Source organism: Chenopodium quinoa, unplaced genomic scaffold (genome assembly GCF_001683475.1).
Source record: "Chenopodium quinoa cultivar QQ74 unplaced genomic scaffold, ASM168347v1, whole genome shotgun sequence".
Taxonomy (NCBI): Eukaryota; Viridiplantae; Streptophyta; class Magnoliopsida; order Caryophyllales; family Amaranthaceae; genus Chenopodium; species Chenopodium quinoa.
Window position 1 is genome coordinate 192,907 of NW_018742823.1, and position 16,710 is coordinate 209,616.

At 36.0% G+C, this 16,710-nt stretch overlaps 1 long non-coding RNA gene across 1 annotated transcript; it reads left to right on the forward strand.

Annotated features, from left to right (window-relative positions):
- The first annotated feature begins 2,499 nt into the window (after nt 1-2,499).
- Nucleotides 2,500-4,951, forward strand: LOC110726023. Its single transcript, XR_002512287.1, has 2 exons — nt 2,500-4,309; nt 4,760-4,951. It is a non-coding gene; the product is annotated as an uncharacterized LOC110726023 (long non-coding RNA).
- Nucleotides 4,952-16,710: the final 11,759 nt, after the last annotated feature.

The window sequence follows — 16,710 nt, forward strand, 5'->3', positions numbered from 1 at the left end:
AATTCCCTTTAAACATGCATAAAAGGCGTGATCAAGCAATAACAATAATAATAATAATAATCATGTTAAAAATAAAGCATAATAATAATAGCAAGATCCTAGGTATGATACTAACAAGATTAATAACAAACCCTAGCATGTCACTAGACAATAAAGATCAATTAGCCCTAACATGACACTAACATGACATTAGGAAAGAAATAAGAAGCATCATAATAATATACATGCTATTAGAAATTTTAGTTAACCCTAAACATGATACTAGGAAGCAATATAACATCCTAAAATGATACTAGGAATCAACAAAATAATTTAAGCATGATTTTTTATATCAAAAGATCAATAAAGCAATTAAATTACTTACTTCGATGCCTCGTATCTCTTTTTAATAACAAAATACACATGTTACTAACTTCAAGGAAAATAATAAATAATAAATCTAATCAAAGAATTGAAATAGGATTTGGGACCAAACCCTCATAAATTATCAACCTTTTACGTCTAGGGCGAAGACAACTTCAAACTTGGCTAGGTGTTTCTAGAACTAATGTATGCGGAATTTTGAGAAAAAGAATAGAGAGAAAGAAAACTTCTAGCTTTTACAGAGAGAAATAATAGAATTAGATGGTTGTGAATGATGATTGTGAATGATAAAAAACGGGGAAATACGACCCCTATTTATAGGAAAAATAGCACGGGATCAAAGCAAGTCATATTCGGAATAAAATACCTCCTCTCGCCAATGACAGGATTCAGCGCCAGACGACAAGGGCAGTGCCAGACGACAGCTTTGTCGTTTCGCGCTGATTCAAAAGTAAAACGCGCTTTGTACGCGGAATCGCCTTCTTAAACCGGTTAAGCAGGTAATTCCGCGTCAAGCAGATTTAAAATCATTTTTGTGACAAATAATATATTTTTTAAAAATAAAACATCTTTAAAATAATTTTGACTTTTACCACCTTCGAATAACGACTTTATTGAATTTACCACCTCCAAAAAAAAAAGATTTACTTTACCACCTCATGAAAAAATTAAACATCATTTTTACCACTTATTCCTAACTCCGGTGACGGAAAACGCCTGTGGGGCCCACCATAACGACTAGTTTTTGAAATTATCCCCAAATTCTCTCAATTTCCCTTCTATCTAAACCTAACTTCTTCATTTCTACATCAAATTCGTGAATTTTGAAGCTTTTTTTGCGATTTTCTTCACAAATCCTTAATTTGGGTGATCCTTAACAATCCCACATCCTCAAATTATCAAATTATTGAAGATTGTAATCGGCCCTGAATCAAGTGAACTGTTCGACGACAAACAACAAAAATGTAAGCAAATTTCATGAATTCTGTTGTAATTTTTTTGCAATTGTTTGCGTGATTATGTTGCAATTGCTAAGTATAATTGAAATTGCACGTTTTGTGTTATTAATTCAAGACCAATTTCATTATAAATAATTAGGGTTCATGTAAGTGTAAATTAATTTGGGGGTTTTTGATATTTCAATTGGGCAGTAAAATTGGGGTTAGTTTATGGCAATTGTGTTCATATACAATTAATTTCAATGCTTTTGTTAATGAATTTAAGAGGGGAATGTCTTCTTTTAGCATATCACCTTCAAAGGAGAAAAAATGCCAATGTGGAGCTCCAATGGCAAGACTTTTTACAGAGAGAAAGATGAAAAATCAATGGAGAGAGAAGATATTACAGAGGAGAGAGAAGATATCGAAGAGGCGAGAAGAAATTGAAGAGGAGGAAGGTGATAAATTGAATAGGGAAGGTGAGAAAGGGAGGAGATAGAGGGAAATTGTGAGAAAGGGAGGTGAGAAAGGGCCCCACAGCCGTTTTCCGTCACCGGAGTGCTGATTAGGCGGTAAAACTGAATGTTATTTTTTTTATGAGGTGGTAAAGTAAATCATTTTTTTTGGAGGTGGTAAATTCAATAAAGTTGTTATTTGAAGGTGGTAAAAATCAAAATTTCCAAAATATAATTATAAATCATAATCTTATTATAATTAAAAAGAACCTTCTAGACATTCCTAGAATATTAAAATCAGTCCTAATTACTTTAGGAATAATAATTAATAGGCCCTCCTCTATATCATTAGTCCACATGTAAAATCATTGGGCCAAATTCATAACTACCTCATTATTCATCGGAATTGGGCTTATAATGTATCGTTGGAAAGCTCTTTTCAAGCCCAATCCAATTACACTATTATTGGACCCTTATCATGGACCAAACCAAATTAGACTGGCTATTTTCATAAATAGAGTAAGAAAAAAAATATTTTTGAAAACAGAAAGAGAAACATTTTAATAAAAAAAATCCTCATCACTAGACTTTTCACACTTTCACTTCGTTCGATAATCAAATGATGTGAAAGGTATTCATCACTGGGTTTGGTTTTGGGGAGACACATTTGGGTGTTTATAGAAGCCCCCACTTTGACTGACTTTGGAGAAACGCAAGTTTCAAAAACATCACACTCCATTTACCCAATTGAATGCTCCTGGAAACGAAGGGTACATCCGATTTTGATGAATTCACCAAACCATGGAAGCAAGTTTAACTCGCGGGGTCCCATCCACTCGCGCCAACCCTTCCAAAGGTAAGGCTTCTGCGCGGTGAATCCGGACTTATAACCATGGACCCTCTTTGACTAAACCTTATCCTTAAACTTTAGAGAACTTGAGTCATGGTTAGGATGCAAACTCATTGCATCATATTGTGACTACTTGACTACTTGTGCATACTTATTATGTGGCTAAGCTAACCGTTTGTCTTGTCTTGTGTTTGTAATTAAAGTCTTAACCAACTAACCAACGGCTAAAAGACTTTGCTTAATTAATTGATTAATTAATTTGAACCAATAAATATGTCTAAAATCGAGTCATAGTTCCCTTGAGTCAACCCAGCTTTTTATTCCCGTATTCTGCACAAACGTCAACTTGTTTTGGTCATATCCAGAGTTCTAGGAAGAGTTACGAGCCGTAAAACCTATGGATCTGTAGCCCCGTGTTTTATCTTTGATTTGGCATTGGTTTCGTCTAATTTGGTGACACAGATAAAAATTTATGACTAAAATACTACAACTTGTCTAGTTTAGTGCACATACGTGAAGTCTTGACTTAGTCCTTAATTAATTCTAGTCACATAGTCTAGTCCCATGGTCATGACACGAGTCAAACATGTCACCTACACTCACTAGCCTTAGCACTAACTTTGTGTATATGTCATCATGACCATGTCTTAGGTTCATGCATGAGTCGATTTTTCCGTCATTTGAGTTGGAGGTACATTATATTCCTAATTTTTTCATATCTCTCCATCTACATCAAATTTTCATTCTCTACATGATTTCTCCATACTTATCATTCTTCTTTTTCTTCCATGATCTTTTCCCATTTATTGTATGTTGAATAGATCTTGAGTCAAATAATTAACAGTAAGTATCCCCGAGTTTCCTTTCTACATCACTTGGTCATAGAGAGAAGGGCACTACTATAAAAATGCTCAAAGAGACCTGAAATAAGAGACCTGTTAATTAAATAACTAGCCTCCTTGTTTTAAGAGACCCAATTTCATAGATAACAGGTCTCTTTGATATTGTGTTGTGAGGTTAAAATTTAACGGAAACCATCTATCATAGATAATTGGTCTATCGTAGTTCTTTTTATTTGAAATTTACAAGGGGAGAGACCTGTATGTCACTTAACCGGTCTCTCTTAAGTTTTTTTATTTGAACATTAAAAAGGGAGAAACCAATATGCAACTTAACCGGTCTCTCTTATTTTTTTTCAAAAAAAAAAAAATTAAGAAAAGGGAGAGACATGTTACAACTTAACCCTAACACTTCACTATTCTTCATTCCGCCACTTCCGCCTCCAACATTCAATCTCCATCTGATCTTCTTTATCTTCCTTTTCCTCTCCTCTCTCCTCTCTTTCCTCTTAAACGGATTTCCTCTCCTTCACCTCTTAAATCCCCGGAGTAACCCTCCTGTTTGGAGCGTCAAAATCGTTTGAGAGATGCGTGGTTGTAGGGGAATCAAGTTTTGATTTGGTGATGAGTGTTGAAGCGATTTATTGCAGTTTGCGAGGTTTGATGAAGCATTTCCAGTTCTCAAATTTTGAAAGAGCGATTTAAGTTCTATTATCATGGTTTAGAAGCATTTTATGGGTTTATGTCGTTAGATGATACTCATTTTATGTTTGGTTGATAAATCGATTGATTGTTATAAAGATGAATTGATGATCTAGATTCAAATTCTTGGGGATAATGATTTCAAATTTTCCGAGACTACTTGTAGGTCTCTTCATCTTTGATTTCGTTTTTTTAATTGATTATTATTTCTATATTTTGGTTTTTGTTTGTTTTTTTGTGGTGGTTTCAATTTTAGTTGATTTTGATCTCTTTGATGTATTTTACACTAAGTTTTGCGGTTAGACTTTAGATTTTTGTGTTGTGTAGTATTATCATTGTTATTATGATCGTTTTAATTTCATGAAACTGTAGAGTAGTGGATCAGTATCTAATTTACATGGCTGGAAATATATTGGATTTGATTTAGCAAATTTCTTGTTTATCATTCATCTAATTGCTACCATTAATTTGCAAATTCTTGTTTTTAAAAGAAGTTGATCTTTTATTTTATTAGTTCATTTTTTCATTAAGTTTTCTAAATGAATGTTTAATTTTTTTTTGGTTATTCTCAATTATTATGATAGATTTATTGTGTGCCTTTTTTTTTGACAGATATGCTTGTTTTTCACACAAGAATCTCATAACAAAAGAGAGAGGAAGAAATTAGAGTATTCAAGTAGGCAAGCTACATGTTTGATATAATTATATGTACTAGAATTTAATTAAAGTTTGTTAAAATTTTTTGTTAGTACAAACATTAATGTGGCAATATAAATATATTATTCTCTTTTAATTTTATCGAACTGAAAATAGCATAAATCAAATTAAATAAGCTATTTTTTTTTTATTAAAAATGCGCCCAAAGAGACCTGTTAAGTTAAATAGGCGATCTCTTTTTTCTTAAAAAAAAATACTACCTATCCTTAATAAGCGGTCTTTTTTTTCCCAAAAAAAGAGATTGCCTATCTTATATAGGCGGTCTCAGTATTCTAAATTTGGAGACCATCTCTAATAAAGCAGTCTCTTTGCTAAAGATACCGCTTAGCTAGAGACCGCCTCTAAGGCAGTCTCTTTAGCTAATTGGACGGGTCTCTTTGGCCAATTTTGTAGTAGTGGGGATATTAATCAAGGACAACACCTTTGTAAAAGTACTGCTTTTTGACAAACTAATTAGTCGGAAAACAAAAGCTAAGAAGATAATGGCAACTCAAGAAGAAGTCAATGAAATTAGGAAGGACGTGCCTAACGTAACTGAATTGGTGAAGGCTATGACACTTAAAATCAATGACCCTATGAAGAAACAACAAATGGAGATGCAAGAAAGCTTGAGAAAACTATCTAATGACTATAGATTCCAGGGCATTAGCTCACAAGGGGTCTTAGTGGACAAGGAACTTCTTCCGCGGAAGTTCAATGCCAATGACATCCCTAAGTTCAAGCCAACAGACAATCCTTATTTTCACTTAAGGGCTTTGAAACTATAATGAACATTCAGGGAATTGATAGGAATATTTTTCACTCTTTGTTCTCACTATCTCTAAAAACCGTTTGTCAACATTGGTTCTTTTCTCTTGATAAAGAGAAGACCTCTACTTGGGATGGAATAATAAACGCTTTCATTAATAGATATAAGTGCAACATTCAAAGTGAAACAGACCATATACAACTTGGATGTTAAAGTAAAAGGAAAACGAAGGGTTCACTTCTTTCTTTAACAAGTGGAGGGAAGCTTCCGCTAATATGGTCGAGGTCCCTACTGAAAAGGAGTCTGTAAGGATGTTCATCAAGAACCTTCAAGATAAGTATTCGAAGCATTTGAAATATCAACACAACTTGAATACTTTTAAAGCCGTCTATGACATAGGTATTGAAATCGAAAATGACCTTGCAAAGCAAAAAGCTACTAACAATAGTAACTACAGTGACTGGAAAGGAAAGAAGAACGATAATCTTTCTTCATCCAAAAATTCCCACTCTAGTAACTATGTCAGTACCTTTGATCTCAATGAAGTCTTAGCAATGGAAAATCAAGGGTCTAAAAAGCAACTAAGGAAAGATTTCACTCCTATTGGGATGAGCTATGATACTGCCTTCAATCGAATCCATGCCAAGGGACTCATTACTCCCATAGGACCTATTCAAGATCCCGCACCTGAGAAGAGATTGCCTAGGTTGAACCCAGATGCACATTCCAAATACAATCAAGGTAGGGGTCATACTACTGAGAGTTGTTGGAAGCTAAAAGAGGCCATCCAATACTTAATTGATAATAACAAGCTTCCCATACCTCCAGCTAGCAAGAAGACCGAGTGATAATAAGAGCGCAAGACACGAAGCGAGCTTCAAAAACAAGATTTCATGACCTTTTTCTATTATTAATCCTTTCCCCAATAAGTCTAGCATAGGCCCCTTTTATTCTCCTTAGATCTTATTTTGTAGGTTTTTTCCTTTTTACATTTTAATAAAAATGAGCATTTCTTTTCTTGCATATGATCATCGCATTGCATTAAATTTTTTTTTAAAAAAAAAAGCTATATCGAACTAAGCACAAGGTATACCAAAGGTTCGATCGATATACCAATAATCAAGTCTCCGGTCAACTGGTGGAATTAGTTTGTTCCCAGATGTCAGTCTGCATAGCATCATCTTCATCTCTTTCATCGCACGTAGGCTCAACATCCAAGACAGCGTAACGAGACCCAAGATTCGAGACATCCCTTATAGCCTATCATATCACCTTTCAACCTATAAATATACATCCTTTCTTGATAAACCACTTTGAGCTTCGTCTAACGATAGACCTTTCTTTCTTCGACCCACATCTACCTAAACTTAGGATGGGATGGTGTGCAATTTATGCAATTTTCAAAGAATAAAAGCTTGAGTGATTTTTTTTAAAAAAAGCAAAAATAATAAAAGTGTACAAAAGGGCAAGTGTTCCAATGTCTTTGATATGAACATATCTTTGATAAGAATACGTCTCAGATTGCGTCTCTTATCGAGTGCTCGGTATCGTGCCTGATAAACATGAATGCCAAGTGAGTGAGAGAACGCATGATCGAGATTGCCCACACTTATCAAAATAAAAAATGATAAAGTAAAAAAAGAAAAAAAGATAAATATATAAACAAAAGAAAGAGAGTTCAAAAATGAAAAAAACCTCAAGCATAAAAATATAAAGATTACACCTTGGGGGCTTATCTAGGGTCTTGAGCCTTCATTCCTATTCTAATTCAACATTTAGCTTAACCACATTACAACCCTTAAAAAAACTCTTTGAGGCATACACACACTTGTGTGAGGTTAAGCTAGAGCTACGTTCGGCCTGATTCCTAACGGAAAAGTAGGCAACCTCACATTGGGGTGCGACCGTAATAAAAATGCATTCATATTCATATTCACACACTTACACCATGATCGTATCAAGGAATTTTCAATGCTCATCCCTATCCATTTGGATCTAGACTTGGGGTGCTTGATCCCTACATCATTAGCTTACCTATCCTAAGACTCACCATCATTTGACTCTTATTGAAATAATATTTTTCCATACCGTTAGCCTTTACAGCCTAACTTTAGTATAACTTTCACACACGTCACAGATTCATGCCCAAATGATACTTCCCTTAGAACCTTTTTCCACGAAATCTTAACATAACGTGGAAGCATACCTTGTCATCATTGCATCACAAAGTATGAAGTGCTTAGCCACCGTGCCTAAGTTACCTAAATACTCTCATCCAAAATTTACAATGGAGATAGCCTAGAATGTTACAATCTTCGTGCCCTAAGATACGACATTGATCCATACATTTGTTTAAGCTCATTCGATATGCATCGTAACACTTAACTCATGTCTTTTTGCATCTTTCTTTTTTGGGAGAAAGTCGGTACACTCAACAAAAATGACGAAAATTATGTTTTCTGCATTTTCGAGTCGAATGCACACATAAGTCATGTATACATCGAGTCTCATGAGTCAATACTTTGCACACACAAGTTACACGAAGTGAGTCATTATTAAGTCAAGTTTACACCTTGAAGCCATATATGTCAAAACGCTTTAAGTCGAGTCATGACAAGTATTATGCAATGAGTCAAGCAACACTAAGCCTTAAGGTAACCCTAAAAAAAAAGATGAGCAAAGTCCTATAGTCCAAAATATAAATGTAGGCACAAAAGATTTGAAGAAAAAGGACGCAAATGGCTCAGCAAATAAACTAGACTCAGCCTGATCACAGTTAGATTCATGATCAGCCTGATTAATTGAGCACATCCAGATTTTGATCAAGAACCTCGTTTGGAATAGTAATTGGTCATGATGGTGAATTTCCAAAGATGAAAGATCTCTACAAAAATTAACTTGGATTCGTTAAAATCTTGAAGGATAGGATTTTTAACTGAGTTTCAAGGCACTATCACTCCCGAAGAGCAAGCGAGAATGGAAATTCCCAGATTTTTCGAAAAATCGCGAATAAAACGCATGAAGTTCTTCCAAGATAAGAGGAGTTTGAGCAAAACTTACATGGATTGGTAAATTAGAGATGAAGTGCTTTAATTTGCAAAAGATTTTAGCAGATTAGGTTGAAAGGAAACACTAACCACCGACATCAACAACGAACAACACCAACACCTCTTTCGATCTCGTTCTCCTTCTCCATCTCTCCTCTACTATACTTTCCCCTTAAATCTCCCACCATAGCCAACACTAACCACCGACATCAACAACGAACAACACCAACACCAACATCAACAACACCATCGCCGACATCAACATCAACAACAATATTCATCTTTTTCGCCCTTACTTTCTCTCTTCATGCTTAAAACAAAGGTTTTCGGGTCAAATTCGACCATGAAAACTCTAGATTTAGAGTTTTTATGTTCGAATTTGGCCTCTTAAACCCAATTTCGAGGTTATGCGTGGTCTAATTAAGGTATGTATTTCGTTTTTTTCAATTTTGATTTTATTTTGTTGTTTTATTGGATTTTTTTTTACAATTTATGGTGGTGGTGGGTGGTGGTTGTTGGATGGAGATTGTGTTTGTGGATTGCGTTCAGATTTTTTTTTTGTTAATTTTTGGGTTGTGATGATTTTTGGTGGTGGCGGTGGTGATTTTAGGTGGGTGGTGGAGTAGTAAATATGGTTAGGTGGCTGTGGCGGTGGTGGTTGTAGGTGGGTAGTGGGGTGGTGGATCTGGTGTAGGTGGCTGGTGGGTATGGTGTGGGTGGTGCAACGGGCTAGTGTGATGGTGATACGGTTGGTGGGGTTGGGTGTGGGTTAGGTGACTTGGTGAGTGGTTGGCTGGTTGTGTGAGGTGGGGGTAGGTGGTGTGGGGTGACGGCTTGCGGTGGTACAGCGTGGTGGTGGCCTTTTTTTTTTTTTAAATCATTTTTCGACGGAAATTTCGTCGGGAATTTACGACGGAATTCAATTCCGTCGGAATTTTCCGAGGGACTTTGCCGGGCTTGAAAATACTCTCGGCGGACTGAAATCCGTCGGAAAACCCATTTCCGACGGAAATTCCGTCGGAAAAGGGTGTTTTTCCGACAACCGGTTACGACGAAATTCCGTCGAAAATGGGTTTTCCGACGGAAAACAAGGTGTTTCCGATGAAAAATTTCCGTCGCAATTAACATGTTTTCTAGTAGTGATGATTAGTAGTCAGCTTGATTACAATCACGGTAAGTGATCGGCTTGATGACGGTCATATCGAATGAACAACTTTTGACACCTTTGATTATTAGTCGGCTCAATTACGGTTGTAATTGATGATTGGCCTGATGACAATCAAATTATCGATTTCATATTGATTTAGCGAATTTGAAAACTAATTTGATTAGTGATTGATTGTAATCACAAAAGATTCTTAGGATGGAGATTTCTACAGATATTGACTTCAAGATCGAAGAATCTTAAGATAAGGTTCTTCCCAAAGCTAGAAAGGTCGATTACTCTTAAAAGTAAAGATAAGAAGATTTGAAAATTCAAGATGAAGAAGCTTTCGATAGGAGGCTTTAAGATTAAAAGAGTCTCTTGCTTGGATTTGAGAAGGATGGTTCAAGATGAAACAACCTTCGATAGCTTTTACAATGATTGGGGAGGTTATTATTTGATTTGAGAAAAGAACGATTTGAGATGAAGCAATTTTTGATAACTTTTGCTAAGATGGTGGAAATTATCATATGGATTTGAGAAGATGGCAAGAGATTGGCGGTCTTCGACGACGTTCGCTAAGATTGAGAAGGTTATCACCCAAATTTGAGAAGATGGCACGAGATGGTCGATCTTCGACGACGTTCGCTAAGATTGAGGAGGTTGTCACCTAGATTTGAGAAGATATGACGAGATGGACGGTCTTCGACAGCGTTCGCTAAGATTGTGGAGGTTGTCACCTAGGTTTTAGAAGAACAGATCGTGACGAGGGGGTCTTCGACGACATTCGCTATGATTGGGAAAGTTGTCACCATGATTCAAGAAAAAAGCTTGAGATGTAGCAACATTGATATACGGTGTTCCCCTGGATGTGGAAAATTGTCACAACAAAGCTAAGATGGATTTAAACCTAACTAACATGATGTTTGCTAATTATCTATTGATGTTTTCTAGAGCTAATAGTGTCTCTGTTAAGCTTCTCTTCCAAGCCTTCTTGAAATTCTCGGGTTCTTCCGGGCTTTCTGCTAATCTTGATAAAAGTGAAGTCTATTTTGGAGGATTTTCTGTTGATGTTCAGACAGAGCTGAGAGAGCTTCTTGGTGTTTCTCAAGGTACCATTCCTTTTAGGTATCTTGGGGTCCCTCTCTCTTCCAAGAAGCTTACTATTGCTCAGTGTAGGCCTTTGGTGGAGAAGGTGACTACTAGAATCCAAGGGTGGATAGCTAAACACTTGTCCTATGCTCGGAGGCTTCAGTTGGTGAAGAGTGTGTTGTTTGGTATTCAGACATATTGGGCTCAAATTTTTATCTTGCCAAAGAAAATTCTAAAAGAGATTGAGGCTAGATTCAGGTGCTTTCTTTGGACTGGATCCTCTGCCCCTGCTAAGAAATCTTTGGTTGCTTGGAATTATGTCTGTCTTCCTAAAGTCTGTGGTGGCTGGAACTTGCTTTCTCTTCCTGAGTGGAATAAAGCAGCTGTCACTAAGTTACTTTGGGATATTGCTCACAAGGCTGATAATCTTTGGGTTAAGTGGGTCTATATCTATTATTTCAAGCATAAAGATTGTTGGACCACTCCTACCCCTGCCAAATGCTCTTAGTTCTTGAAGAAGATTTTGAGTTGTAGAGATGTTGTGAATGATCAAGGGGGATGGGATGGTTTCATACAGGGCAACAAGATGAAAATCAAGAAGCTTTATGCTGCTATTAGGCCTCAAGTTCCTAAGGTTCCTTGGAAGAGGGTCATTTGTCATAATTTAGCAACCCCTAAAAGTGTATTTATCTTGTGGCTAGCTTTGTGGGATAGGCTTGTCACTAAGGATAGGTTGCTACAATGACACATTTCTTGTGATCCAAGGTGTTTCTTATGCTTGAATAGCAATGAAAGTGTTCAGCACTTATTCTTTGATTGTGAGTACTCTAGCCAGGTTTGGAACAAGGTGTTGGGTATCTTACGTGTTTCCAAGCCTGTTCAACAGTTTGGTGATGAGATTGAATGGTTGAAGAAAATCTACAGAAGTTCCAGATTGAAAAACAAAGTGATCCATGTAGCCTTCACTGAAACAGTATATGGTATTTGGATTCAGAGGAATGCAGTTTTGTTCAGTGGTTGTTGCAAGCCTGTTGATGTCCTAGTTAGGGATATTATCTTCCATTCAGCCTGTAGAATCCCAGCGGGTAGCAAATACTTGATTACTTAGTTGGTTCAGGGAGCTGCTTCTGCTGTTCTGTTTTTCTGTTGCTGTTGCTGATCTTTGTTGCTGGATTCTGATTTCTTATTGCTTTGCTGTTGGTTTCTGAATTCTGGTTTTTAATTTCTGAAGGCTGTTGTTGGTTTGTGTTGTTGTTGCCGTTTTTTGTTGCTATTGCTGGTCTCTGTTCTGCTGCTGGTTTCTGCTGTTGATACTGTTGTCTGTTGCTGTTGCTGAAATCAGCTGCTGTTGCTGGTTTCTGTTGTTGTTGATGGCTACTGTCCTGCTGTGCTGTTGTTGTTCTGTTGCTGTTCAGGTCAGCAAATCAGCTGGTTCTGTGCTAAACCTGTTGCTGTTGCTGAAACCAGTTGTTGTTGCTGGTATCTGTTGCTGTTGCTGACTGCTGGTCTGCTGTGCTGTTTTGTTGCTGTTCAGGGCAGCAAGTCAGCTGGTTCTGGTTCTGCTGAACCTGTTGCTATTTGTGCTGCTGTTGCTGAAATCTGCTGTTGTGGCTGGTTTCTGCTGCTTTTGCTGGTTGCTGTTCTGCTGGTCTGTGTTGCAGGTGCTGCAAGCCAGCTTTGCTGTTGCCGAAGTCTGCTTTTGTTGCTGGTTTCTGTTGCTGATTTTTGGTGCAGTTGCTGTTTATGCTGGTTTTTGGTCAGCACTTTGTTATGGTGTTTAGTTTGGCTGTTTTCTCTGAACTGGTGTTATTCCTCCTTTTGTCTAGTCCTGTTGCTATTGCAACTGAGTCTAGGTGGAGGTTTTCTTTTGCTTGAGTGGTGTCTTTTTTGCCTGCAGGTCTGTCCTGCTCTGTGTTTGTTCTGTGTTCCTGGGCTTAGTTTCCAGAACCCTTCCTAGAAGGTGGCTGGAAACTTGAGTTCAGGTTGTTCTTGTCTCTTTCTTCTGAACCCTTCCTAGAAGGTGGCAGGAGTTTGAGCTTGAACTGTTTGGTGGTTGGTTGGCCTGTTTTTTCAGGTCTTGTGGAGTTTGGTGATTGTTATAACTTAGCTTTTGTAAGTTGTAACTTTTCCTTTTGGTAATAAAATTTCTCATATTTTCCAAAAAAAAAAAAAAGCTAAGATGGCTACAAGCAGAGTAATCTTCGATGATGTTCCCTAGTATGTGGAAGGTTGTCAAAAAACAGGAGGTAACTACAAGCGGAGTTATCTTCGATCATATTCCCTAGGATATGGAAGATGGTCACAAATCAGAAGAAATTGAAGGCAGCTACAAGCGGAGCAGTCTTCAGGCGATGTCTACTAGCTTGAGAAATGTGCTCGACGGTGCAAGATACGCGTTTCTTGATTCTCCTATCTGTTTAATTAACGCTAGTTTGCAGGTATCGACATTACAAGAATGATTTAGGGTCGTAGAGCGTTCTGAATTATTCTCCGTCCCTATAGCTACTTTGACTTTTGTTTTCAAAAATTACGTTTCTCCAAAATCAGTCAAAGTGCGGGCTTCTGTAGACACCCAAATGTGTCTCCCCAAAACCAAACCCAGTGATGAATATCTTTCACGTCATTAATTATCGAACAAAGAGAAATTGTGAAAAGTCTAGTGATTTGGTTGTTTTTAATAAAAATATATCTCTTTCTGTTTTTTGAAAATATTCCTTTTCTGTTTATGAAAAATAGCCCATCCAATTTAGTTTTGTCCACGATAAGGGTCCTATAATGTTTTAGTTGGATGGGGCTTGAAAATACCTTTCCAACGATATATTATAAGCCCAATTCTAATGAATAATGAGGAAGTTATGGCCAAAATACTAAAATGGGCTCAAACCGGATTTTACCTATGGCCCAATGATCATGTGGAGGGTCCAAAGGTTTAATCCCAATCCTAAACTAATTAGGATTAATTAAAATATTCTCTGAGTTTCTAAAAGATCTTAATTATTCTTTTTGAAAAGATATGATCAAAGAATCCAAAATTGAATAAAACTTTCCTTTTTAAGTCCTAATTCTATTTGAATTTAAAGATGTTCAAAGACAGTCATATATTATTTTTGTGCCTAATAAACTTTATCCAAATCTTATATGGTTGGATAGATCTTAAAATTATCTTTCCAATGATATATTATACTACCTCCGGTACAAATTCCTCGCAACTTTGGGGTATTATTTGTGAGATATAAAATATTCCAAAGTAGCGATTAATTTGAACCGGAGGTAGTAATATTAATTTCGAGCTATAACGAAAAAAGGAATACAAAACTCTATCCAAAATTGACACCCTTCCACTATTTCGGCCATATCTTTTTATCTAAAACATATTTTAATCTAATTCCAATTGTGTTGGAAAGTTGACTTCAAGAGCTTTCCAACGACATATCTTATGTTATTTGGAATTCTGGATCAAAAGATATGATAAAAAAAATCCGTAAAAAATTGTCCCAGCGCCAAACGACAGGCCTGTCGCTGCTCCTGTTGTTAGGCGCTAACTCCTGTCATTGGCGACAAGAGGTATTTTTATTCTGAATATGAATTGATTTGATCTCAGACTATATTTCTATAAATAGGGGTCGTATCTCCTCGTAATTCATCATTCACATCCATCATCTCTCTCTCTCTCTCTAAAAGCTAGAAGCTTTCTTTCTCTCTATTCTTTTTCTAAACCTTCCCTCTTACAAAATTCCTCATACATTAGTTCTAGACACACCTAGCCAAGTTCGAAGTTGCCTTCTCCCTAAACGTGAAAGGTTGATAATTTCAGAGGGTTTGGTCTCTAATCTCTATTTCAATTATTTAAATTAATTGTTTGATTTATTATTTTCCTTGAAGTTACTAACGTGTGTATTTTGTTATTAGAAATAGGTATGAGGCATCCAAGTAAGTAATTACTTTGATATTCATGCTTAGATTATTTTGTTGATTCCTAGTATCATGTTAGGATGTTTTATTGCCTCCTAGTAATATGTTTAGGGTTAACTAATATTTCTAATATTATGATGCTTCCTATTTCTTTCCTAATATCATGTTAGTATCATGTTAGGGATAATTGATCTTTAATGTTTAGTGACATGCTAGGGTTTGTTATTAATATTGTTAGTATCATGCCTAGGATCTTGCTAGATTATTAAGCTTTGATGAGATTATGATGATGATTGTTATGTTGCTTGATGTTTATTATTGTTATTGCTTGATCACACTTTCATGAATATTTAAAGGGAATTTGTACTTGTAATCATGCTTAATAAGATAATTAATAATCTTGTTTAGGCTAATATGATTATAAATTAAGTGATCGCCAATAATAGATTTGGTTGTGCATTAATATTCAACCAACATAGATTAAACAGGTTTATGGTTAACCTATTGATTGCATGTTAGTTAGAAAACGCACATGAATACGAGAAGAATAAAGTAGAGGCCTATTTTTTGGGCAAGTTCAATCTCCTTTAGGTTTGATTTGTACCTTCATCCCCGAACTTCCAGTCATGGTTCCAGACCTATTGGAGTTAACGATCTCATGGATCGTTAAGGGGTGTAACCTTCACCATGTGAACAGTTTTCAAATTTCTAAAACTTGTTGGCGACTCTTTTACTCTAGCTTCCTTCCTTTAGACGCCACCATGCTTAAGTGTATGATCACAGTGGGGCTCAAGTGTGGGATGCTTGAAATATTCCCTACAATAGTAAATATGGCTACGGAAGTAAAATTTTAAAAGTTTGAGGCTACCAAAGATAATTCATATAAAAAGTGGCTACCAATGGAAATAAGCGAAAGTACGAGGCTACAAATGAGAATTTCCCAAGAAAAAATTAGACAAACAATGATAACCCTAAAATTTGCAATTCCTAATTCTAGTTACTTACTTCGTGTTTCAAGAATAACCCCTTATAACCCATAAACCTAATTGAGAAATACTGATTCCTAATTCTAGTTACTCACTTCATATTATTTTCAAGAATAATTCTCGCTTCTGTGATATAATGAGATTAAAACCAATTTGCAATTCAATAAAAAAATCAGATTATTATCAATTCGCAATAGAAACCAAATTAAAATAAAAAATTTGACAAAAAACTCAAAGACAACTCTAAAAATTCGCAATTGAAAAATTGCAGTAAGAGAAAGATTGAATGGAGGATACGAAGGGGAAGAATGAGTAACTAACCTGGGTGAAGTAGTGGGGGTGCAACGGCAGTAGATGAAGACGACGGTGATGGCGGCTTGATTTGAAGTTCTGAATTTTTTTTGTAAGGAAGAGTATGTACTGTACGTCTGTACGTAATGAATAAAGGAATAAGAGAGATAATTCTTGTTTTTTTTTTTTGCGGCAACAACTTGTTTTTTTTTTTTGGAGGAATAACAGTTTTTTTTTTATTATACTAAAGGGTTTTTTTTATTTCTTTTTAATAAATTTTAAAAATAATATTAGCGCCTACCGTGTTAGTTGCAAATTATTATAAGAGCATTGCATATTAGCGACCGCATATCAACTATTATAAAATATGTTGTAAAATTTGTGACTACTCGTCTTTTTCTGTCGCAAAAATATTTTTTACGACTGATTATCATTTTAGTTGCAAAAATCAGTTGCTAATTAACGACCGTATAGCAACTACTGCAAAATCGGTTGCAAAATTTGCGACTACTCGCCTTTTTCAGTCGCAACAAATATTTTTGCGACTAATTGTTATGGTAGTCGCAAAAATCAGTTGCTAATTCCCCTTTTTCTTGTAGTGTTTGTAATCATTAAAGCTAATCTAG